The following is a 26,487-nucleotide window of genomic DNA, read 5'->3' as shown; positions in this document are numbered from 1 at the left end:
TTTTTTTTTCTCTCTCACTGTTTATTTCCTAGTGTTCCTTTCTGTTGAAGAGTGTAGGCTCGAAATGTAAAAGACTTTCTCACATTCCCAAGCATTGAACTAATACACCTGTTTGTTGTTTATGCACCTGTTTTTGTCTTTTGTTTTTCTGTAAATTTCAACTATATATATCTATATATATATATATGCACATATATACATATATATACGTATATATATATATATATATATATATGCACATATATACATATATATACGTATATATATATATGTCTGTATGTATATATGTCTATGTATATGTTTATACATGTGTGTGTGTATTTGTATGAATGTATATGAAAGAATTTATGTACTGGTAGTTATCTACACACAGGCACACACACACACACACACACACACACACACAGAGGCACACATGCCAATTAAATGTGTAGAGGGGAAATATTTGAACAGATAAAGAATGTAAGATTAAAATTATCTATTTAGACATTTAGCAGCCATATATATATATATATATATATATATATATATATACACACACACAAAGTAAGATAGGGGTTATGGGTGTAACCCACTATGGGATATCATTTATCCAATATACTGTTGGTAAAGTACCCAAATTCTTAATACATAAATTTTTTAATTGCAATGCAATATCCGTAAGTTCATGAACAAGCTAAATTTGTTTCTCCATTTTCTTCTTTGTATTATATATATATATAGATCATTAGCCAATATACACATTTTTTTTCTCTCCTTGTTTTTTCTGTGTACCTTTCTGTAGAAGAGCGTAGGCTCAAAACGTAAAAGACTTTTTCTATTCCTGAGCATTATACTAATACATCTGTTTGTTTAGTACACCACCTGTCTTCGTCTTTTTTTTTTTTTCGTAAACTTTCCCTATATATATATAATATATTCCTCCGTCTTCCTTTCCTTGGATTTTTCCTTTTCCTATGTTTCTGATGAAGAGCTCTGCTCAAAACGTTGAATCCTCCTTCTTTCTTTCCTCTCCTGAGCGTCCAATAACACTATACTTGTTCCACATCCTCACATTGTTGTGTTTTCATGTTTGGATTAACTATATATATATTATTCCATCTGTGTGCACAATAATTTGTTTGTTAATCAGATACACTAAACTTCGAGAACCTTCAATTTTGTATTTCTTTCCATTTCTGAAAGAAACTAAAGAACTCTACCCATATATTGAGTACTGTATTGATGTTTGGCTATTAACTCCTAGTTTTTTCAGTAATCAGGAACTTCTGTCACAGCCATGAGTCACTACCATCATGTACACTCTCTTGGGAATATAACACAGAAATTAACTCAGAGCAAGGCTAGATCTAATTTATATGAAATTAATTAATTCATATATTCTATAACAGATGTTAAATTTTTCTCGTGTTGGCATTGCTGTCTTGCAACTGGTTCCAGTTCTTATCACCACTGTATCCATATTTTGTGCTCTTACCTACATAGCTTTTATCTTTTACTTGTTTCAGTCATTGGACTGTGGCCACGCTAGGGCACTGCTTTCAAGGGTTTAGTCAAACAAATTGCCCCCTGGTACTTATTTTTTAAGCCTAGTACTTATTCTATTGTTGCTGTTGCTGTACCACTCAGTCACAAGGATGTAAACAAACCAACATTGACTGTCAAGTGGATAGGAATGAACACACACACACACACACACAGTCACTTCATATTTAAAGCTCTGATGAGGTGTTACTCGGGCACTCAACTATGAGTCCACTGCATTTAATAGTGGAAACAGCAGTAAGCTAATGAAGTTCATAAGATAATTTTTTATTCCTTTGCCTTCTTATTTTCTTACACACACACACACACAGAGTTTGTACCAAATTTATTCACAAAACATTTGTTGGCCTGGGAGTGTTGTAGAAGACACTTGCCCAAAGTTCTCCTCAGTGGAATTGAATCTGAAACCACCTGGATGCAAAATGAGCTTCTTGACCACACCACCATATTTGTATCTACATAGTTTATTTTATTTTTTTTTTATTTTGTTAATTTATTTTCAGTTTAGTCATGAAGCCCCCTGAACCTAGTGAGAATCATCATCATCATCATCGTTTAACGTCCGCTTTCCGTGCTAGCATGGGGTGGACGGTTCGACCAGGGTCTGGGAAGCCAGGAGGCTGCACCAGACCCAGTCTGATCTGGCAGTGTTTCTACAGCTGGATGCCCTTCCTAATGCCAACCACTCCATGAGTGTAGTGGGTGATTTTTATGTGCCACCGACAACGGCCACAATTGGTTGGTACCTTTTACATGCCACCGGCACGGAGGCCAGTCGAGGTAGCGCTGGCAATGGCCACGTTCGGATGGTTCTTTTACGTGCCACCAGCACTGGTATCACAACTACAATTTCCATTGATTTATGATCGATTTCGATTTCACTTGCCTCAACAGATCTTTGCAAGCAGAGTTTTGTGTCCCAAGAAGGAAAGGTATGCATAAGTGGACTGGCTACATCCCAGGTAAAGGCCACAGGTTATAGTCTCACTTGTCCTGCCGGGTCTTCTCACACACAGATGTGGTTAATGTTTGGCTTGTGCAATTGCAAGTTTATGACTGCAGGATGAGAATTATAGTGGGCCAGTTTTTTGTGGAGCAAGGATGGGACATAATGGTTAGTGCTGAAAGTGAGGTGAGAGGGTGGTGGGGAGAACACAATCTGAATGGTGAAAGAGAACTGAATTGGAAGTGCTTGAGTGGTGTTTGCATGATACCAGCCAGTTCTGCAAACCCAAGACCTCTGTAATAATGATGCAAAAGGCAGAGAAAGGAGACAGCATTTCTGAGTGTTAAAGAGTGTTGGCTAGCAGTTTCACATTGATCAGCTGGATCATTTTTGAATGTGATCTAGTAATGAATCTTGGGCAATTGGAACGTACACACATTTACTGGATTTACTTTTATGTCTCTAGTTAGCAAAATTGATACAGCATGGCCTGAGGGCTACATACCATTTTTACTCGTAATTATCAATACATGGCAGGTGTAGAAACAATAAGTTGCTTCTAAACTTGAATGCAGCTAACTCTCTGCTCAACAAAATAACCAAAGTGAAAACCAGTATGTGGTTAAAAATAGCAAGCATATCCCTTTCAGATTTCTCCACATTGCCTAACAAAAAGGTGATAGCAGTTATTAGTGGTATTAATAACCACTAAAGGCTAGTTTATCAAGTAGTGTTATATAGGAGGTAAAACAGAGCTTGTAAGAGTAAAGTTTAATTTGACAGTGTTAGTTAAATTAAAATGATAATTATGAAATTATGGTGATTTCAAAATTTGAAGGTTGCAATGAGAGCAATTCTTAATCAGATAAACAAATTTTTGCCTTAATAACAAACCTTTTTGCATCAAAATGTCTATATGATTGCTTGTCCTGCTAGGAAATTTAAGCAGATCTTCTTTAAATCACATGTTACTGCCTTAAAAAAGGAAGGACACATCAGAAATGTATTCTTAAATATACTGTCTGGAAAATTAGTAAATAGAATGCAGAATATTAGTAGTTGTAGCATCTTTGATCATAGGTGTACTCAATCAGGGTCGACCTGGAGCTAAACAACAACTACACTGGCAATGATTCTTTCATCTTGTTGGAAATAATTGTCATATTCTCTTATATTATAAAATAAGGTTATTTACAATAAATTTATTTTGCATTTCTTACCATTTCTGGTACAACAAACTGTTGTATTTAATTAATTTTATATTTTATGTTAAGGAACATAGTTTCTGTTGAACAAAATAATCTTTTCCTGCATTAGGTAGAAATGTCTTTGTTCTGTTAAGAAACTGAAACTCTTAGACGTTTTCTTTTATCTGAAGCAGTTTTATATACATATAATTGTTCTGAAGTTTGCTTTCAGGCTTGGAATGATTTTATTTGAAACTGGTTACATATATTGTTAAAGATATTTTATAACCTTGTTTCTTGAACTTTTTCCTTCATGACCAGGATTTCTTGGATATTTACCAAATGATTTTTTTTTAGATTTACAAAAAATTCTTAGATTTTTACAAAATTAAATAAAAGAAAAATTCATAAGTAACATTAGATTATAGAAAAAGTTGGTGTTTTTGTCTTCATTGCTATACAATTTATTTCCTCTTTTCTTCCAAAAAGTTTTCAGACAGTTGCCATTCTATACATGTTTTTAAAAGATTCATAGAAGTAACTTGGTACTTCCATACTCTGCCACGAACAAGGTTTTTTTTTTTTTTTTTTACCTCCATATTGTTTACCAAAGATAAACCTTTCTGCAAGGTTGCAGTTAAAGAATGATGAAATGAAAGATCATTAGTATCAAGCTAATTGTAAAACAAAGATTATCTCTACATTTATCTTGAGAAATGTCCCAATGTCTCTCTAATTCTGAAACTTGAAAAGTTAATTATCATCATATACTGTTTATGTAGCTTCATAAGCCTGAATTTTGAATCTTTTGGCATGAAACTAAATTTAGTAAAATTGTAGTTATGTAGTTATGGCAGATACTAAAAAAATAAATGCGCCCTTTTAAAGCCTAGCCAGGCTCATGGGCCCGGTTTCTATGGCATATGTGTTCCCCAGATGGATAGGACGCCAGTCCATTGCAGCATTACTCATTTTTGCCAGCTGAGTGGACTGGAGCAATGTGAAATGAAGTGTTTTGCTCAAGAACACAATGTGTCGCCCGGTCCAGGAATCGAAACCACAATCTTACGATCATGATGCAGACACCCTAACCACTAAGCCACACACCTTCACTATGGCAGATACTGGTGTCACACAATTGGTGTGTAAAAGCACTCATTACACTCTGAGTGATTGGCTTTAGGAAGGGCATCAAGCTGTAGAAACTATGCCAAATCAGACTGGAGTCTGGTGCAGTCCCTCAGCTTACCAGCTGCTGTCAAATCGTCCAACCCATGCCAGCATGGATGACAGATATTAAATGATGATGATGATGATGATGATATATAATAGACTAAAAGTTAGACATGCAAAATATATTTTTCCAGTTTTAAGAAACTCTCATGAGAACTGAACAACAGAAGGTCTTCAGAAAAGAAACCCCACTCTCAGGCTAGTGTTTGGCCTATAGCTTCTTACACTCTAAGGGGCCAGACTACATCCAGGTCATGACACCTGGGTGCCCTTCTGCTGACACATTTTAGCCATTTGGATATTGAAGACTTGTGTATTTAAACCACTAGTTGTAACTCCTCTTCATTAACTCAGCTTCCAAACTTAAATGAGAACTAGCATTAGTTGTCATGGTAGCAGTGAAGTATCAATGCTACTACAATGACTCACTCAGAGTCATCGTAGTAGACTCAATAGGTCTCCTCAAACACAGCAGGTCATGTGCCACCGGCACAGAAACCAGTCAAGGTGGTGCTGGCATCGGCCACGTTCGGATGGTGCTTTTTACATGCTTCTTACTCAATATGGGTAGAGTTCTTTAGTTTCTTTCAGAAGTGGAAAGAAATACAAAATTGAAGGTTCTCGAAGTTTAGTGTATCTGATTAACAAACAAATTAACAAATGCTTCCCTTTGCGTTAAAGTACAAAAACATTACTTTCAAATAGTTTTGAGGTCATTTTTGTTCCTCCTCAACCAGATGGAGTTGTCTGCTGTCTCTGACATTGTCCTTAGGGTTTTGGTCCTGTTCTTCCCAGAGACTAGGAGTTGTTTCATTAGATCGTTAGCAGATTTGCCCACAAAACTTCTGGCTCTAGCCTCTACGGCAAGACCTTTGACCTGGAAGTTGACTTCGCTCAGGCTGTTGCTCAGACTAACATATTTTTCAGTGTTGTACATATGTGCTTCTTCTATTCCATTTTCAAATAGCTCGGTGAGGACAACGAAAATCAGTTACTCTTTTACTCTATTACTTGTTTCAGTCATTTGACTGCGGTCATGCTGGAGCACCGCCTTTAGTCGAGTAATTCGACCCCAGGACTTATTCTTTGTAAGCCTAGTACTTATTCTATCGGTCACTTTTACCGAACCGCTAATTTACGGAGACGTAAATACACCAGCATCGGTTGTCAAGCGATGTTGGGGGGATGAACACAGACACAAACATACCCACACACATATATATACATATATACGATGGGCTTCTTTCAGTTTCCGTCTACCAAATCCACTCACAAGGCTTTGGTCAACCCGAGGCTATAGTAGAAGACACTTGCCCAAGGTGTGAAGCAGTGGGACTGAACCCAGAACCATGTGGTTGGTAAACAAGCTACTTACCACACAGCCACTCCTGCACCTAAAAAGGGAATGGAGTATGATATCCAGCCTCAAGCCACTCTTCTTCATGATTTCTGGTTGTTTTGTTGTTCCTGGGAGGCCTGCTGTGCACACCCAGTCATTCACACCACCCAGAAGGCTCCACTCCTGTGCCCCTTCTGGGATAGATGTTCCTGGCCATAATTCACTGCCTCCTGTTGTGTAGAATGTTGGAGATTCTGGTGTTATGATTTTACTTTAGCTGTATTTATAACGTGTAGTCTCCTTAAGCACTTGATTGTGCCTCCATGTGTATCTTCCTTGGGCTAGTGCTATTCTGCGGGAGCTCAGCACTTATTCCATTGTCAGTCTATCCCAGCAGTGTAGGCACTCAAGATTATCTGATTTGATGATGATGGTACTTATTTTATTGACCCCAGAAGGATGAAAGGCAAAGTCAACCTCAGCAGAATTTGAACTCAGAACATAAAGACAGATGAAATGTTGCTAAGCGTTTTGCCTGGCATGCTATCAATTCTTCCAGCTCACCGCCTTAATATGAATAAATAATTTTAGTGAGTTACTCAGGACATGCATTGAATGCACATTTATATATTGAGTGGTACATACAAGCCTTGTACTAAGAAATATTGTACTTTTTGCTTCAGAAGACATTGAACTTCACTTTTGACTCTCACTATTTCACTTGTCCATCCTATCATGTCTTTAAATGAAATACTATGTTTTCCAAACAAGAAATTTACCATAGAAATTGTAAATACCTTGGGCAGTACAGTAATTGATTTTCAAAGCAGTTTAAAATCTTGTCAGCTGTTTTTTTTGTTTTGTTTTTAATATGGCTATCACAAAACTCTACATTTTAAAACAAGCTACTTTTTTTTTGTCGATACATCAGTTCTTTTATCAATAATTAATTAATGTTAATTTGATACCCTTAAATTACATTGTAGGAATTGTCCAGTATTCTTCACCAATGAAATTATGAAAAGTTACTGTTCTTGCACATTTAATTCCCCTAGTAATCTAATATAATAAATGAGAAAACTAATTTCTGTGTGTCAATATGTCACACTTAGACCCCCCTCTCTCACTATTCAATGACATGCTTACCATTTCTCATGATGGGGTGAGAGTAATAGTAGGCATAGAGATGGTGAGGGTGGTGGCGAAGATAGACAGAGAGAGAGAGAGAGAGAGAAGAGAGGCAAAGAAATTTAGGGAGAGGTGATAATGTTTTATTAAAAGCAGTAGTGTTGATGGTGGCAGTGAGAGTAATAATAAAAAAGAGAGAAAGAGTGGGTATGTGAGAAAAAGAGGGAGATGATGTACAACTTTGTTTAACCATGTCCCTTTGACAGAAATTCCTGTTGCCAACATACTGAACACTATCATTTTTGTTTTATTTTTTTGCTTTCTTTAATATATATATATATAACGGGAAGCTTTATGAAAATAGACAAAAGACGAAGGCAGGTGGAAAACAAATGAACAATTGTATTAGTATGGCGCTCAGGAAATATATTCATACATACACACACACAAACACACATACATATATATAAAATACACTTTAATTGAAATAAAGTTTCCCCAAAATTAAACATATCTAATATAATTAATGTGAATGCCAGTGTGTTACACTTTCACAGCGTTAATAAATCCTTTCTACTGGAGGTATAAGGCCTTAAATTTTGACGAAAGGGATTAAGTTGATTACATCAACCCCAGTACATAACAGGTACTAATTTTATCGACCCCGAAAGGATGAAAGGCAAAGTCAACCTCGGCAGAATTCAAACTCAAAATCTAATGGCAGACAAAATACTGCTAAGCATTTCACCTGGTGTGCTAACGATTCTGCCAGCTCACCGCCTTAATATGATATATATTTCTTTATTGCCCACAGGGGCTAAACAATGAGGGGACAAACAAGGACAGACAAAGAGATTAAGTCAATTACATCGACTCCAGTATGAAACTGGTACTTTATTTATCGACCCCGAAAGGATGAAAGGCAAAGTCAACCTCGGTGGAATTTGAACTCAGAATGTAACAACAGACGAAATACCGCTAAGTATTTTGCCCAGCGCGCTAACGAGTCTGCCAGCTCACCGCCTTGATATAATATAATAAATGTGAATGTCAGTGTATCACACTTTTTCAACTTTACTCCTAGAGGCCATAGCCCAACATATCATACCATTTCGGAATCTGGCTGACTCCATGAGTAAAGTAAAAATATTCTGGGCCGAATTTGAACCCACAATTCTGAAATTTTGGATCCCCAAGTTTTCATTACTGTGATTGCTTTCAGTGATTTTTTACGTGACTTTTTGCAACAAATATTTTGTTTGATAACAACTTTTATAATCTAAAGGCTAGCTCCATGAGTAAATTAAGAACATTCCAGGCCAAATCTCGACCTGCAATCCTGAAATTTTGGATTCCTGCGATTATTTATGGTGATTTTTTTAAAATCAGTGCATTGAAATATTTGTGGAAAATGTGTCTTTTGAGGATAAATGAACTCTGGCTATGAAGAAATAATATTTGTAAATATTATTTAAATATTTGATTGAACCATGTATTCATCCCTGTTCTAAATTACTGTTTCAAAGATAATCTTGAAGGTTTTTGTTCTTCTGGTAACTAATTTCTTATTATTCCTATTAATCTGATGTTCTCTCTGGTGATTGAATCTAGTGCAGCTGTTTATAAAATTGTTTATGGTGTTTTTTTTTTTACAGGATTTTTTGCGATGAATATGATTATCATTGGAATATGACTCTTGAGGAAGCAATTCCAACAAATTCTCCAAAACAAGTCAGAGATCTGTTTGCGGATCTTCCCATTCAGAGTCATTTGCTTAAAAGCTACGTACTAGCTTAAAAGCTGCCCGATAAAGTGGCTTTTAAGCTAGTTTTAGAATAGATGCTTATATTATATAAAAATGACTGGATTGTGCTCTGCTACAAATGCACACATTTTAAGTTCAGTTGAATCTGCATAAAACATGCTCTATTGAAAAAGTAGAAGGCCATAAGAAATCAGTTAATTTAGCTGTCCAGGTACTTGCTTTAATATTTTCTGAATGTTTTCTCATTGTCAACTTGTTTCTTATATACGATAGCACTCCCAGATAAGTCGCAGAAAATGTCCAGGTTTATCAAACTTTGACCAAAAACAACTAAACTTATGATCATCAAACCATTTGAGAATATGAATATCTTTAATGAAAAGAATGTACTTGTTTCTTTTGACATAGTACATCAACCTATGGCTTTATATTTATTAGTGATGTTCTTAACTCTATCATACCATGTTCCCTGTACAGCAGGAATAGCATAAATGTAATTTGTACCAGATTCTTGTCTAAGTGGTAATGTGTAACATACATAGAGAAAAAGAGAAAATACTAAAATTAGACAACCAATAAAGTTGCAACTTTGTAGTCTAATGTGCTTATGACTTGTTGTTAATGATGTCCCTCCATAGTCATTGTTTACTTGTCTTTTTAATAAAAGAAAATACAGATTTTTGTGATGAAATGAACATGTGATAAACCCAATACATTGTCTTGTTAACAATCAAGGCCTAGACTCTTTACAGTTGTTTGTTCCTTCTCAAGCCATGCCTGGCTCATAAGTGCTGGTTTCCTGGTTTCCTTGGCGTATAGGTTCCCCACCTGGACGGGATGCCGGTCCGTCACAGGTGAGATGCAAGATGCAAGTGGAAAGAGTGAAAGAAAGTTGTGGCAAAAGAGTCAGCAGAAGTTCACCATTACTTTCTGCCAGAGCCACGTGGAGCTTAAGTGTTTCGCTCATAAACACACACATCGCCCAGTCTGAGATTCAAACCTGCAATCTCTCGACCGCAAGTCCGCTGCTCTAACCACTAGGCCATGTGCCTCCACTCTTTACAGTTGAGGAAATTATTGATGATATTTATTCTTCAGATGAAGAGTTTATCCTTACGCAGACAATGAGTGTAATTCAGACAATAAAACTGGTGAAAGTGATAAGGAAAGTAGCAATTCAGGTGAACGTTAGTTGAGAGATAGGCCTATTATTGTTGTTCTCCTGATTTTTTTGTGATTCAGTTCCTTAGTTTGCTTGCAATTGTTTACTCTTGAGCTGTATATGCAACTATTTACTTTTTTACTCAGGACCTGCATTGCTTGAGGAGACCTATTGAGTCAAGTATATCAACATCAAAATAAATATCAAATGGAAATTGTAGTTGTGATACCTGCACCGGTGGCATGTAAAAAGCACCATCTGAACGTGGCCGATACCAGTGCTGCCTTGACTGGCTTCTGTGCCGGTGGCATGTAAAAATCACCCACTACACTCACGGAGTGGTTGGCATAGGAAGGGCATCCAGCTGTAGAAACACTACCAGATCAGATTGGAGCCTGGTGCAGCCTCCTGGCTTCCCAGACTCCAGTCGAACCGTCTAACCTGTGCTAGCACGGAAAACAGACGTTAAACGATGAGGAGGAGGAGGAGGGGCCCAGGTGGAGGGTAAGGTTAGACACAGGGACCCAGGTGGAGGGTAAGGTTAGACACAGGGGCCCAGGTCTGAAAGGGTTAAGGGAATTTCTACTTATATTATTCTGTGGTAAGTTATTATTATTGTTGTTAAAATTAAAAAAACATAGATTCACATAAATATATGAAGAAAATGGTAGAAGAACTATCATAGCTAATTCAGATAAAATTAGAAAATCTAATTTCACATTTCAGTTACAAAATGCTGAAGTTTATTTTTTGAAATTTCAAGTTTGAGATTTCAAGTGCATAAACAGCTCTCCAAATTCTTCTTGAGTCTTCAAAGAAACCTGTTTCACATCACATTTTCCATTGCTACATTGAACATGATTTGGATCCAATCTAATTTACATTGTAAATTACAATTGTCTATGTTTTGCAGAATATATTTGTAAAACTGTTTTTTTTTTTCTTACACGCTGAATACTTGATTACAATCTGCTTAATCAAATTAAAAGTTATTTTCACCAACATAATCATTAGTATTTCAAAGTTATCATTTTGTACTACGTGTTTCTGAAAGTTTGTATTTTTTTTTATTTAGTCTTTAATTTAATTTTTTTTTATGAATGTTCAATTCTAACTTTCACAGTGAAAATGTTTATTTTTCTTGTTTACCCCTGCCCCCTGCAGAGATGTATTAAGTTTCTCAAATACGTCTAACAAATACTATAATTTGCAAAACCTATTTTTATCATGAAAGAATTATGCAACATTTGAGTTCTTTTCTGATAAAAAAATAAGTTTATTTCTTTTCCCAAATCCTTTTAATGCTCATCCTTTCAACAGTCATTTCACTGTTATATGCAGTAAAAATTTGTTGAATTCAGATCCCATATCCTGGCATAGTTTTACAAGTAGACAGCTGATCAATGTGTAATGCTTAATGAATTTTATAATTTCAAATGTGTCTCCTATTAAATTTTTTTAGTTACTAATGTCTCTTGATGAATCATGCAGTATCAATGAATGTAGTTGGTGCATATTTTTTCATTAACTTTATCTTGAAATCATTTTTTTTACCCCTGTCACTGCTACTCCACCATTAGTACATACATCAACATAGTCATTCCATCCCAGACCTACTTCTTTAACAAAAAAAGGGTCAACTTTGGGGTAAACATCTTCAACTGTTGCATGCTCATTTAATTATTTAAACAGTAAGCACCCAGTTTTAATATGAATATCTGACAAATGTCAATAGTTGAACTCCATTTACAATGTTAATTGATTAATTTAACTGAATTTCAAATTTAGTATTTTCTTCAGTTATTTCAATATGTTGCACGAATTGGTTACTGCTAGTCTCTGCATACCATTTCTTTTGACAGTGAAATTCTTGTTTTGTCTGCAAATGGTTTTTAAACTTTCATTATCAATTATGAGGAAGGCAGTAAACTGGCAGAATCATTAGCAAGCTGATTAAAATGCTTAGTAGCATTTCATCTGTCTTTATGTTCTGAGTTCAAATTCTGCCAAGGTCGACCTTACCTTTCATCCTCTTGGGGTTGATAAAATAAGTACCAGTTATGTACTGGTGTTGATGTAATTGACTTACCTCCTCCCTTGAACTTACTGGCCTTATGCCAAAATTTGAAACCATTATAAATTATGAGGTTTCATGTGATGTTTTAAAGTATTTTCCATCAACCAGTTTCATTTCCAAAAAAAGAAAAATTGAGTCACAGCCTTTAGGGTCCAAAACAGAAGTTTCTCAAAACTGTCATTGTTGCCACCGTCATCATCATCATCTTCATTTTCCATGCTGAAATGGATTGGTGAGTTTGACAGGGGCCAACAAGCCAAACTCCAGTTTCTACTTTACCATGATTTCTATGGCTGGTTGCCCTTCCTAACACCAACCATTTCACAGTATACTGGGTACTTTTTATGTTGTGCCAGCACTAGTGAAGTCACCAAGTAACTTTCAAGACAAGACACCTCAACCAAGAGGAGGTGTATAGTACTAAGGAGAGGTGGCTTTATGCCAGATGATGAGAGGTTAAAGTATGATATGGAACAAAAGCAAGTGTTTTACAGTAGAGGAGATACATGATTATCCCTGTCGAAAAAAGAGAGATGGTAATGAAGAGTGTCATGGTATATTCACAAATTACAGGAAGGTGATTATAAAAGTGGTACAGAGGGTTGGACATAGTGAATGGGTATGTTCACAAGAGTGTGAAAGAAGAGTGACAGATTTTGGTTTTTGTGTTAACAATAATAGTTAATAAAATTTAGTGCAGTTGATTAGGGATTTGTTTAGGGGTGAGGGAACAGATTGGTTATGGTTGGAAAGGTGTAGTTGTGTTGAAATGTTTTGTGTTAGTACATGACTCATAGTTTTAACATTTGCAAAAACCCAAACAAATTTGTCTGCTATTTACTTTGAAAATTTGTTTCAGATCATAAACTCTGAGATACCCAAATTGTTTTCAACTTTCAATGATTCCTGTTATAGAAAATATGTCTTTTAAATTAGCAGAATTCAGAAGGTGGCAAACTAGCAGAATTGTTACCACACTGACTTTATATGTTCTGAGTTCAAATACCACCAGGGGTGACTTTGCCTTCTATCCTTTCGGGGGTCAATAAAATAGGTACTAGTTGAGCACTGGGGTTGATTTAATCAACTTACCCCCACCCCAAAATTGCTGGCTTTGTGCTAAAATGTGAAGTCAACTTATCAGACTTTCATTTGCTGAAGATTCATTGCAAATTCAGCAGACTGGGTTGTGTAAAAGTCTAAAAGTAACAGTAAATCCATATTATGGAAAAAAATTTTGTTGTACTTTTATTTTCTGTGAGTCAGTTCAACACTTTTACACTTTCATTCATTGATTTATGTTATGGCACCAACATTCTGCAGAAACTGTTACCTCAGTATTGTGGGTTTTTTTTTCTTTTTTGTATGTTTTCTTCTTTGCCAAATTTAATCATTTATCCATGGAGAGATATTTTCAGTTCTGTATAATAATAATAATATTTAAAAAATAACAAAAAAAGGAACAATTTAAAACAAAAGTTTATGTAAGTTGGGTAAAGGAGTACTTATAAGTATTTAAACTGTTTAATAAGTTCAAAATTAAAACATTTAAAACTTTATATTTATTGAATTAATTTTGTGTGATATAAAGTTTTACTCTTGAAAATGAAAAAATTGAATTATTTGTTGATGTTATGAGCAAATTATGTTTTTCACAATTAAATTAAACTGTATTATATTATAGTCAACAAGTACCTACTTTTGGGTCATGGTTCACTGCTTATGAATACATTTCTTGATAGAAAATGGAAAATTCAGAATCATGATTGGAAACACTTATTGAATTAATATCATTCACAAAAGCACTTTCTTTTCACTGAAGTTTAAAGTAAAAAATTATGAATAACATGTTTTTCAAGAAGCTTGAATATTAATATGGGTTTTCTAAGGCCTTAAATTTATCATCAATCATCAATCATCATCATCTTCATCATTATTTAATGTCCATTTTCCATGCTAGCAATGGTTGGACAGTTTAAGAGAATCCAGAAAGCAGCAGGACTGTTGAGCTCCAATGCCAACTTTGGTCCAGTTTCTTTCGCTGGATGCCCCTTCTAATGCCAATCTTTTTACAGTGTTGACCAGGTGATTTTTTTTCATACGGCTAAGCGGCCAGAGCATCTGGCTCACATCATGCAGTAGTGAGTTCAATTCCTGGACTGGGCTGTGTTGTGTTCTTGAGCAAGACACTTTATTTCATGTTGCTCCAGTTCACTCAGCTGTAGAAATGAATTGTGACATCACTAGTGCCAAGCTGTCACGGCCTTTGCTTTCCCGTGGATAACATCAGTGGCATGGAGAGGGGAGGCTGGTATGCATGAGCGACTGCTAGTTTTCCATAAACAATCTTGCCTGGATTTGTGCCTTGGAGGTTAACTTTCTAGGTGCAATCTCCATGGTTATTCATGACTGAAGTAGGGAGGGTTCTTTCACCAGCTCTATTGAGATCACCTTTTAACTCACAAGAGAAGAGAAAGAAAAGGCCTCCTCAATGAGTGAGATTGTATATTTAAGAAGAGAGGAGGAAGACGGCTTTATGCTAGGTGCTGAGAGACTAAAGTTTGATAGAGGGACAAGCACAGGTGTCTTGCTGTAGAGGAGATAGATGACGATCACTTTATATAATGTTGGTTAAGAAAAGCTGGAAAGAAGGTGGAGATGATGGTGACAAATTGTCAGAGTATCTCAAAATAAAAGGTGAGTATAAAGAGAATGCAGACAGTAAATTGGGAGGAAGGGGGAGATAATTTCATAAGAGTTTCAGAAGAGGGTAACCGATAGTTATATCTTTTAAAACTTTGCATCATGCTTGGTGCCCCTTGCAATGCAGCATTGCAATACAGTATACTATTTAAGAACCACTGTCTTAGACTGTTGATATATGACTGAATGAAAGACACAGTGTGGCACTATTGACTAAATGTTTTAAGCACCATCCGATCGTGGCCGTTGCCAGCCTCGTCTGGCACGTAAAAAGCACCCACTACACTCACGGAGTGGTTGGCGTTAGGAAGGGCATCCAGCTGTAGAAACACTGCCAAATCAGACTGGGCCTGGTGCAGACTCCTGGCTTCCCAGACCCCTGTTGAACCGTCCAACCCATGCTAGCATGGAAAGCGGACATTAAATGATGATTGCAGCTACTAGATATTGCATTCAGTGTGAATTGCAATTATAAAACACAAACCTGAATACGAACAAAACAAACAATAGCTGGTCCAACTGTTGTTCTTTCTGCTTTTTTTCATTTTGTACTAGTATTTTTTAATTTATAGACAAATTTTATTGCCCGTATGTTTTAATGGAATGAGACAATTGGGCACAGTTATTCGGATACTGACATCTTGGCCTAGCTGACTGGATGTTCAGTCTGTGTTGGTGACAGTACTTTTTGGTACTGGAGTCAAACATACATGCTTGTGCACTGAATTATAATGTTGGCAGACCAACTATATGTGCATTGAATTATAGACATACAGAGGAAGACATTACAATTTATCATTTGAACATGTTCATATACATAAAGAGAAATATGCTCACATAAACAAAGAGAGAGAGAGAGAGGAGAGAATGAGAGAAACATTAAGATGTCTGGTGTCAAATAAGTCAGCATCGGATCAGTGATGCCGAATGGGCAGGGCCAAAATGGGTGAGCCAAGACATTTTTTAGGTACATATCTTTATATCATCTTCATCTAGTTTCAGCTCATGAGCTGTGGCCATGCTGGGGCACCACCATTCAAAAATTAGGTTGCTCTAAAGTAGAGAGCAATGCCCATATGTGTTAGAAAGATTGACTGATCTCTTCCGTCCTTGATAAGGGGGAGTGCTAACTGTCTCTCCTTTTTTTGCAATGCATAAAATGCTCAAATAAAGAAATTCTAGTATTTTCCATGGGTGTTCTGTGCTCTCTGGAGGTTTTAAGTGATATTTTGTTGTATTGATTCATTAGTATCACAGTAGACTTTGGTGAATGCATGGAAACATGAGAATTCTTGATTTATGGTATTAACATGGTTAATGCCATAGAGAAGCAGCAGAACAAATTTGCTTGCTACTTAATGAGAATTCATTATTAGTGTTCTTTACTAATGAGATGTTAGAAGTATCTCAAATTCTATAATTTCCCCACCTCAGTGTAGGGTTGTTAATCCCTACCCCTCTAGAGATAGATTATTTGAAGTTGGCAGGCATATAATAGAAAGCCATTGTTGAATTTATTGGGGCTGAACACCACCAATACTGGTCACTTGAATGAGTTTTTTTTTTTTCCTTGTTTTATTTATTTATTTATTTTGGAACGTGGGAGTGGTCTGGTAGCTGCTTGCTGATATTATTTTCCTGCCTTTCCCAAAATAGAGCTACTAATTAATTTTTCCTATCCTCTAAAATGATTCTGTTCTCCTCAGCCAAGTCATCGCTACTCATTCATCCCCGAGTTTAGATTTCACTGAATCACTTCCTCAGTGCTTCACTTATTCTAGCAATTTTGCCAGTCCAGCTCTGCTCTGGGTCAGAATAACAAAGTTCTTTGTTCTCTAGAGTAATTATTAATATTCGAGAAAGCTTTGAATGTTATGAAAAGAGAAACAGCCCTTGGGGGATATTACATTGATGCCATTGTCTGTAAATCTGAACATTTTTCACAAAACATGGTAGTTGATTATTTCAGTACATTGAAACATTTGTGGAAAATGTGTCTTTTGAGGATAAATGAACTCTGGCTATGAAGAAATAATATTTGTAAATGTTATTTAAATATTTGATCAAACCATGTATTCATCACTGTTCTAAATTACTGTTTCAGAGATAATCTTCAAGGTTTTTGTTCTTCTGGTAGCTAATTTCTTATTATTCCTATTAATCTGATGTTCTCTCTGGTGATTGAATCTAGTGCAGCTGTTTATAAAATGCATAAGCTGTCTTAGCATATTAATAATTTATGTGCTTAGCTGATAGTAAAAGTTATCTATTCTGAAGAATGGAAGAATAATTAACTTGATGTTAAACAACTGTGGAAGATTCATTTGAATAAAACAGACATTAATGATGCAATATATTTCTGAACCTTGTATTTAAAGTACTACATTAACATGTTTTAAGAAAACTGTGTAATGTAACACTGTATCTCAAATATGATGGTCGCTCCTGTCGATTTCAACATATGAGTGTTTGAAGGAGAGGTCTTAAAGTTGAGGGGTGGGGAAATGCTAAGCAGCTGCATCTATCTGTGATGGGTGTGTAAATGTGATTTCAGTCCAGGTATGTTCTCAGGTGTGAAAATGTAATTTCAGTCCAGGTATGGATTTTGCTATGAAAGCCCAATGAGAACATTGATGATTTTCGTTTTACCCGGGATTGGGCAATTGTGTCTGTTGGTTGCGGGATATAGTTCTTCTATTGTTCTTTTTCTTCAGCTCAAATCGTTTGATGCATTGTGACACATTTGGGCAATGGCTTTCCCACGATATCAGGTTAAGCTGTAGAGGTTTTAGTGATCGTTTCAATTTATTCTTATACCTAAGGAGAGGTCTTCCTTTGCTGTGATATCCATCCATTTGTTTGCTGTGATATCCATCCATTTGTTGGCTGTGATATCCATCCATTTGTTGGCTGTGATTAGGAAAATTCATAACATGCTTGAAGCTACACTGTAGCAAACCATAGTTTCTTTCAGATCACACATAAATATACAGAACTACATTAGCATGAATAAATCTGAATAATTTCTTAGTGTTTACTACTCTGTCAGGGTGGGAAGTCAGTATCCTTGACCCTTTATTTCTAAGACTGGTGTGCTGATTGGAGGGATTTATCCTCAAATCAGAGACTCTGCCTAAATGCTTACAGTGGAAGTAACCCCACTAAAGATACCAACTGACCTGGTGGTGGGTTAAACTTGATGGTAGAATAAATTTACTGCCTAAGAACTCAGAATGTAAAGAATTAAAGCATCTACAACAAGGCATACTTTTCCATCTAACAATTCTAGCAACCCTCTGTTCTTGACTGGTATTTTATTGACCTCAAAAGATAAAGTTGATTTTGGTGAGATTTGAACTCAGAATGTAGCTAGCTGGAACAACTACTATTAAGGTATGTTGTTCTATACATTAATGAATCTGTCAGTTCGCTTCCTGTTATTTGACTGTTGAGTGTAATTGTGGTAAAGATGGCCAACACCATAGATTACAATTCTAGCTAAGATATATTAATTTGATAGGCTTAATTTCTTTTCTTCTCTTGAAATCACTTCAACAACTTCAACAATACCCCACACACAACTTCTAAGTGAAGAGAAATGGAAGATTGATATTAATGTATCTGATTGACTTAGCTCTAAATCATGAGTGTCAAACTCCTTTGGCTTTGCAGGCCAGATTGAAACAAACTTAATTTTGAAGACCAGATAGGGATAATTATTCCTAAAAACCCTATTCATAATGTGAGCCTAAGTAGATAGATGGATATAGTGAATGATATATATTGAAACAACTTTGTTAACAAATTATAAGGTGTTAGCAGAGATGTGTGAGAAAATTTCATCCAGATGGTATATATATATTGTTGTATTAAGTAAGAATGCTTAGATAGGTACAGAAACAGCAATTGTTGAAATAAATACATACAGTTCTTGAGAAGAGCAATACTTGATAAAAAGCTTGCTATGTTTTAGCAGCAAAATCTTTCAATATCATTCATATCATTAAAATCCATTTGGACAAACATGTGAATAAATTTAATTTTTAAAAATCCATTTGACTTGGTGTCTAATAAGCATAGTGAGAGGGAAATAGGTCACGTCTTTTAGCATATAGATTCATAAGCTTCTTTTACATTGGGTGAAATAACAAGATTCCCTAATGTGCATTGATTTCACTAATGGGAATCACCACCACCACCACCACCACCCACCTTTCCTACTGATCACTGCTCCCTTTGGGGTTTGTAATCTTGCAAGCCACATGGCAACCTCACTAGTGCTGGTGGCTTGTAAAAAAAAAACATCCAGCATACACAGTTAAGTAGTTGGCATTAGGAAGGGCATCGGCCCATAAAAACCATCCAAAAGCAGACATTGGAACATGATGCGGTCCTTCGACTCATTGGATTCTTCAACCTGTTCAACCCATGCCAGCATGGAACATGGATATTAAATGATGATGATAACTCTAGTTGGGCTCTGAGCACATGTTAATGAAATATATTTTACAGAATATTTTAAAATGAAAAATAATAATAAATATTTTATTATATAACATTAAACCAGGGACCACACTTAAACATTGCTATAAGTTGGATCTAGCAGACAGGCTGTATACATGACACTCCTGATCTAAGCTGTAATCAACATCTTATATCTCTAAGTCCAGTTCCCACTAGAATCAGCTTTTGTTTTTATCCATCCAGGGTTAATAAAAATTTGAACTATTAATATACTGTTATGGAATTATTTCATTTGTCCTTTACAAAATGGTCTTTCTGCCTGAAAGAGATATCACTGCTCTTACTATAAACTTAATTGGTATAGATTTTTTTTCAAAGTATAAAATTCTATTTGAGGGTTTGAGCATAGTATTAAAGAACACACCCACTCTGAATTCCTGAGCATCTTGTATGTGTAGATAAATAGATGTATAGATAAATGATATAAAATATGTGTAGATAAATGATATAAAATATCATTTAGTAGAAATAATTTTCAGTTATCATACATCATGAGTATCTACCAGCAAAATATGCACCATCTGGCAATTTTTTTTTTTTTTTGATGTGTTATTCTTTTGCCAGTTCTATTCATTGGACAGCGACCATGCTGACACATCACCTTCAAGATTTTAGTACATCATACTGACCCCAGTCTGATACTGATTCCATCAACTTCTCCTTTCTGGATTTAAATGCCACAAAATATATTGCACTGATTTTCACTGGAATATTTATTCATTCATTCTGGTGGAGCAAGAAAGAGAAAAAGAAACAGATGCCTAGTTTGAACCAAATTTCACTGACAAAGCATTAGTTTATCCCAGAGTTATGGTGAAAGACCAATGCATACAGTTCTGCAAAGTGGGATTGAACTTAAAACCACATGGTTATAAAGTGAACTTCTCGACCACACAGCTAGGCCTGCACTGTGTTCTTTGAGTTTCTTTCCAAATAATTCTATAATGAATTTAGCCGTTATGTGTACACTGATCTATCAGCTTACCATTTTTATTATAGAAAGAAGTAAAACCTGATTTCTTCAACCTTTTATTCTGTTTGCATCTTGTTAAAATAGTTTTGTCTTCTTTACTCTGGAAACATCTATTCTTCTGATTGCTGTCAGAAGATTTTGTTTGAGTTTCGTACAATGTAAGCATTATTTTGGCTTCTTGTTTGGTAGGTATGTTCATTAGATCCAAGCAAGTTTGCTTGCATGTAGCTTGGACAGGTGTTTTTTGTTGTTCTTTTTTCTTCTCTAAACACTATTTGTAATCTCAGTTGTTGGTTTCTTTACTGTACACATATTAGAATTAGGTTTATTAATAATATATCATTATCTATTTCTTCTCTTGAAATATTTTTTGTTTTAAATTAAATCTGAACATTTTGAATAATTCTGAATATTTTCTTTGTTATCTAAGCTTATTTCAAGAAACCATGCTGTGCTACTGAAGTCAAAGTAACTCTGGATCAATGATGCACAGTGAATTTTGAAAAAAGTTTCTTTCTTAACAATGCCATTTTGGTTTCTGAACAGAAATTTTAATTCTAGATTCCTCTTTTGCATTGTTCAATTTGTTTTTTCTTTAAAACTGAATGCTTTATCTCTTCATTTTGGTTTAGTGGATTCCTTCTTTAGGGGAAAATATTTGAATATCTGAGTGTTAGAAAGCTGAAATAGTCGATTCCTTGACATGTCTATAAAATGTTGTGGTAGGTTTAGTACTGAGAATAGAACAGAATGGAATAATTTAATACGGCATGTGGTTTAGCCGCACTTCAGTGTATTTCATTATTACAGAGGGTAGTGCTGAAGAATTGCAATTCTTTACAATAAAACCGACCATTATTGGGTCTTTGTTTCTTTGGGTAATGAAATCTATAAACATTAGATAATGCACAATTGCATAAACATGTGTATGCATATATGTGTGTATGCACTTTTGAGAGACGGAGAGCGCAAACACTTAAGGAATGTATGAATATTAATGGAACTCTAACTAGTATCTATGTGTTCTGCTTGCGAGTGTGTGTGTATGAATGCAGCTAAGGATGCAGGTATGACTGTGTAATTAAGAAGTTCACTTTGCAATCATGAGACTCCAGGTTTGATCTCACTGCATGGCACCTTGGGTTAGTATCTTTCACTAAAGCCCCAGGTTGACTTAAGTCTTATTTATATAGATGCAGGCATGGCTGTGTAGTTAAGAAGCTTGCTCTGTAGTCACATAGATTGGGGTTCTGTTCCACTGTGCAACACTTTGAACAAGGTCTTCTACAATAGCCCTTGTGAGTGAATTTGGTAGGCAGAAACTGCATGGAAGCCTGTTGTGTGTATATGTGTGTTCCAAGTACCGGGTCAATTTGTTCAACTATAACCCTTCAAGGCAGTGCTCTAGCATGGCCATAATGCAATGACTGAAGTAAAGATAAAAAGTAAATGAAATTAAATAGATGGAAACCATGTGGAAGCCCTTCAGGCAGACTGAACTAGTAATAATACAACAGGTCAGCTTTGTCACACTATGTCTACTCAAAGATTACATTAATGGTGCACAGGAATACTCAGACACTTATATGCTAATACAGTAAAGTAACTGAGTTGGTCAAAAACCTGAGTATAAGAAATATATGAAAATTATTGGAATGTACGCCGGGTAGATATTCCTTTCTTATTTCTTTATTGCCCACAAGGGGCTACACACAGAGGGGACAACAAGGACAGACAAACGGATTAAGTCGATTATATCAACCCTAGTGCGTAACTGGTACTTATTTAATCGACCTCAAAAGGATGAAAGGCAAAGTCGACCTTGGCAGAATTTGAACTCAGAATGTAGCGGCAGACGAAATACCTATTTCTTTACTACCCACAAGGGGCTAAACACAGAGAGGACAAACAAGGACAGACAAACGGATTAAGTCGATTATATCAACCCCAGTGCATAACTGGTACTTATTTAATCAATCCTGAAAGGATGAAAAGCAAAGTCGACCTCGGTGGAATTTGAACTCAGAACATAACGGCAGACGAAATACCGCTAAGCATTTTGCCCGGCGTGCTAACGTTTCTGCCAGCCCACCGCTGTGGTAGATATTCCTTTCTACTATAGGCACAAGGCCTGAAATTTTGGGAGAGAAGGCTAGTCAATTGCATCGCCCCCACTGCTTGACTGGTGCTTATTTTATCAACTCCAAAAGGATGAAAGGCAAAGTCAACCTTGGCAGAATTTGAACTCAGAATATAAAAACAGAGAAAATACTGCTAAGCAGGTTTTCTGACATGCTAATGATTCTGCCAGCTTGCCACCTTATGTCTGGTATATTCTTGTTTCTTGAGAGTTTGTTCTGGCTCCCCTCACTATCATTGTTACTTCCTTTCCGCCCCTCCCTATATAATGTGGGGTAGCCATGTATCTCCTCTTATAGCAAGACACTTGTACTTGTCCCTCTATCACATTATAACCTTTGAATGTCAGGTATTAAGTCACATACCCCTCCCAAATACTCACCCACCCACTCTATTTAATTATAGGGATCCCCCTAGACACTCACACACACACACACCGTTTCCCCATTGTTTTTCTGTCTTGCAGCTTATTTGGCAACCTCACTGGTGCTGGCTACATGAAAAAAAAAAGCAGGCAGTACACACTTAAGTGGTTGGCATTAGGAAAGGCATCCAGCTGTAGAAACCACGTCAGAGTTGACATTGGAACTTAGTGTGGCCCTGTAGCTTGCCAAGATCCTACCAAACCGGCCAATCCATGCCAGCATGGAAAACAGACGTTAAATGATTGTGTTGATGATATGTATGTGTGAAGGCGGCGAGCTGGCAGAAACGTTAGCACGCCGGGTGAAATGCGTAGCCGTATTTCGTCTGCCGTTACGTTCTGAGTTCAAATTCCGCCGAGGTCGACTTTGCCTTTCCTCCTTTCGGGGTCGATTAAATAACTACCAGTTATGCACTGGAGTCGATATAATCGACTTAATCCGTTTGTCTGTCCTTGTTTGTCCCCTCTGTGTTTAGCCCCTTGTGGGTAGTAAAAAAATAGATATGTATGTGTGAAAGTGTGTGTGTGTGTGTGTGTGTGTGTGTGTACGCACGCGCGCGCAAGAACATATGCACACGAGGTACTTTCAACCGCTAAACTGCTACAGTTCAAACTAAGCATTAAACTCATTCTAATCTCGTCCAAGTTAACCTTATCTTTTGGCGATTGGTGATTGTAGGACTGAGACGTGAATGTATTGAGTCTGTACGAAGGTAGAGAGGGAAAAAAAAATAGATGAATGGACTTTGGATGAAAAAGCATGGTTGGGTTTTTATGCGTGTGTGTATAAGAGAGAGAGAATACGTTTAAGCGAAGAAAGAAGGTAACTATGAGATAAATGGATATCAGTGTGTGTGAAATAGATATTTTGAACACCGAAGGTATGTATGTATGACTTGTGCTATGTTCGTATGTGTGTGTTGCTGCCTATATTTGACAGCTAGCGATGTAAATGTAGTGTATATATATTTTGGCTACAGAGTTTGAGTTCTGGCAATGTAAATTAGCAACAAGAAACCTTCACTGTAGATGGCAGTAGCAGTATTCTTTTCTTGTATGGGCAGGGTGGTGGTGCTGGTGGTGGTGTTGTTGGTGGTGGTGGTATCTTCACCCCCCATTTATCTAACTCTTTATCACCAGTACTAACACCATCATCACCCCACCACTACCACAACTTACCTCTACCCTTCGCCTGATTACCAACACATTACCCTCATTACCACTATCAATACTACTACTACTACTACCACCACCACCACCACTACTACTACTACTCTTGTCTTTGCCCTAGAACCTACCATCATCATCATCGTCGTCGTCGCCGTCGTCATCATTATTGACGAGCCATTTGGAGGCGCGCTATTTTTAGCATGTTGAACGACCTGCTAGAAAGAGCAGCTAACTCTCTCACTCGAAACACCCCACCCCCAACTCCACCTGTCTTACAAAAAAAAAAAGACATCAAGTAATGTAGTGCTAAATTTCCTGCACATAGGAAAAACGGCGGGCTGGTCACGCTTGGAAAGCTTCTCAACAGAGTTCTTGCTCAATCAGGGCTAATTTAAGACTTATAAACATCAACAATAGCATTAAATAACAATACCACTATCATCATCATCATCATCAACAGCAGCAGCAACAGCATCCTTATTAACGACATAACCATTTTCGTCATTAATACTTTTTTTTTTTGGCTTGGCCTCGTTATATCATCATCATATATATACATATACCATCATCAATTATTATCAATACCATCATCACTATCATCCTTCACTACTACTACTACTACTAATAATAATAATAATAATAATGATAATAATAATAATAATAATAATGATGATGACGATGATGATGATACTAGTACAACAAGCAACAATTAAGAACAGTACACGCACACACACACACAATAACATGTGTGTGCGTGCGTGTGTGTATGTATGTGTGTGTGTGTGCGTGTGTGTGTGTGTGTACATATATATATATATATATAGGTGAAAAGAAAGAAAAATCAAGGAGGTGAAGATGGGTTGGAAGGGTGGGGACCTAATTAGACTAAGTCTTTCAAACAAGATAACCCTGCTCCCTGTATAGGCACACTTACTATTTCATCCCCCCTCCCTCCCTCTCTCTCTCTCTCTCTATCTCTCTCCCTTTCTCTCTTCTCTAGACAGACTACCGGAACTTTGTAGTATATATATTATATATATATATATATATATATATATATATATACTGTTTCAGAAGTATTTGTCTGTTGTTGATCCCTTTCCTCTCTTTTCAGCATCACTACCACTACCCCATCGCCTTCCAGCCCCGCCTCGACCCTCCCATAAAAACTCCTTCCCCCACAACAGCTGCCGCCCCTCGCCTTCACCACCACCACCACCGCCGCCGCCGCCACAGCTGCCTGTACTGTTATCGCGTCAACACCACCAACGCCACCACCACCAGCACGCTACCTTCGTAGTCGTCGCCACTAGCACCACCACCACCGTCATCACCACCATCGTCATCACCATCACCATCGTCAATGTCATTTGTATCATCAACACCATCTCTGCTAACTCCAGTACCGTTAACATCATGTGCTCGCATCACCTTTTACTTCCCAATGAAACCATTATTACTTCTGCGATAATTAACATCATCAACAATTACCTTCACTACCACCACCACCACCACCACCACCACCGCCGCTATCGCCAATATCACCGCCACCACATCACCTCTGCCTCAATTTACCAATACTATTTTCTAACACAAATACTACCAACACATTAACACGTCTGCCACCACTAACACTTCCATTACCATCACCCACCACCACCACCACTAACACTGCCTCTACTACCATTGCGTTACCTCTACCATGGCTAACACCACTACTTTACCCCCGCCACTACCCATACCAATCACCACCATCACCTCTACCTCAACTTACACCACTACGTTATCTCAACAGATACCACGAGCACATTGCTTAACCTAACACCATCACCACATTGCCTCCATCCATCCTCACTATATTACCTCCAGCAACACCAATACGTTATCGCTACCTCCAGCAATAACACCAACACATTGCCTTTTCCTCCACCAACACCATCACTGCATTACCTCCAACTCTACCGACACCGCCACATTACCTTTACTTCCATTAACACCATTTCCACATTATCTTCACCAACACCAACACCATATTACCCCAACTCACCCATTACCTCCACCTCCATCACATTACCTCTACATCCACCAACACCACCACCATATTGACTCCAACTCCACCACTACCCACATCACAACCACATTGTCTCTACATCCACCAACACCACCACTGCC

The 26,487-nt window shown here is 36.8% G+C and overlaps 1 protein-coding gene and 1 non-coding gene across 2 annotated transcripts in view; one reads left to right on the top strand and one right to left on the bottom strand.

Moving 5' to 3' along the window:
• The window catches only part of LOC115229835 (leucine zipper putative tumor suppressor 2 homolog), a 209,919-nt gene that overhangs the window by 49,101 nt on the left and 134,331 nt on the right, over positions 1-26,487 (top strand). The window lies entirely within an intron of this gene.
• Positions 16,124-16,239, bottom strand: LOC115208865. Its single transcript, XR_003881298.1, has one exon. It is a non-coding gene; the product is annotated as a U6atac minor spliceosomal RNA (small nuclear RNA).

The sequence above is a fragment of the Octopus sinensis genome, linkage group LG2, assembly GCF_006345805.1.
Source record: "Octopus sinensis linkage group LG2, ASM634580v1, whole genome shotgun sequence".
Classification (NCBI taxonomy): domain Eukaryota; kingdom Metazoa; phylum Mollusca; class Cephalopoda; order Octopoda; family Octopodidae; genus Octopus; species Octopus sinensis.
Note: the sequence above shows the minus strand (reverse complement) of the source record. Positions and strands in the feature narration are given on the sequence as shown.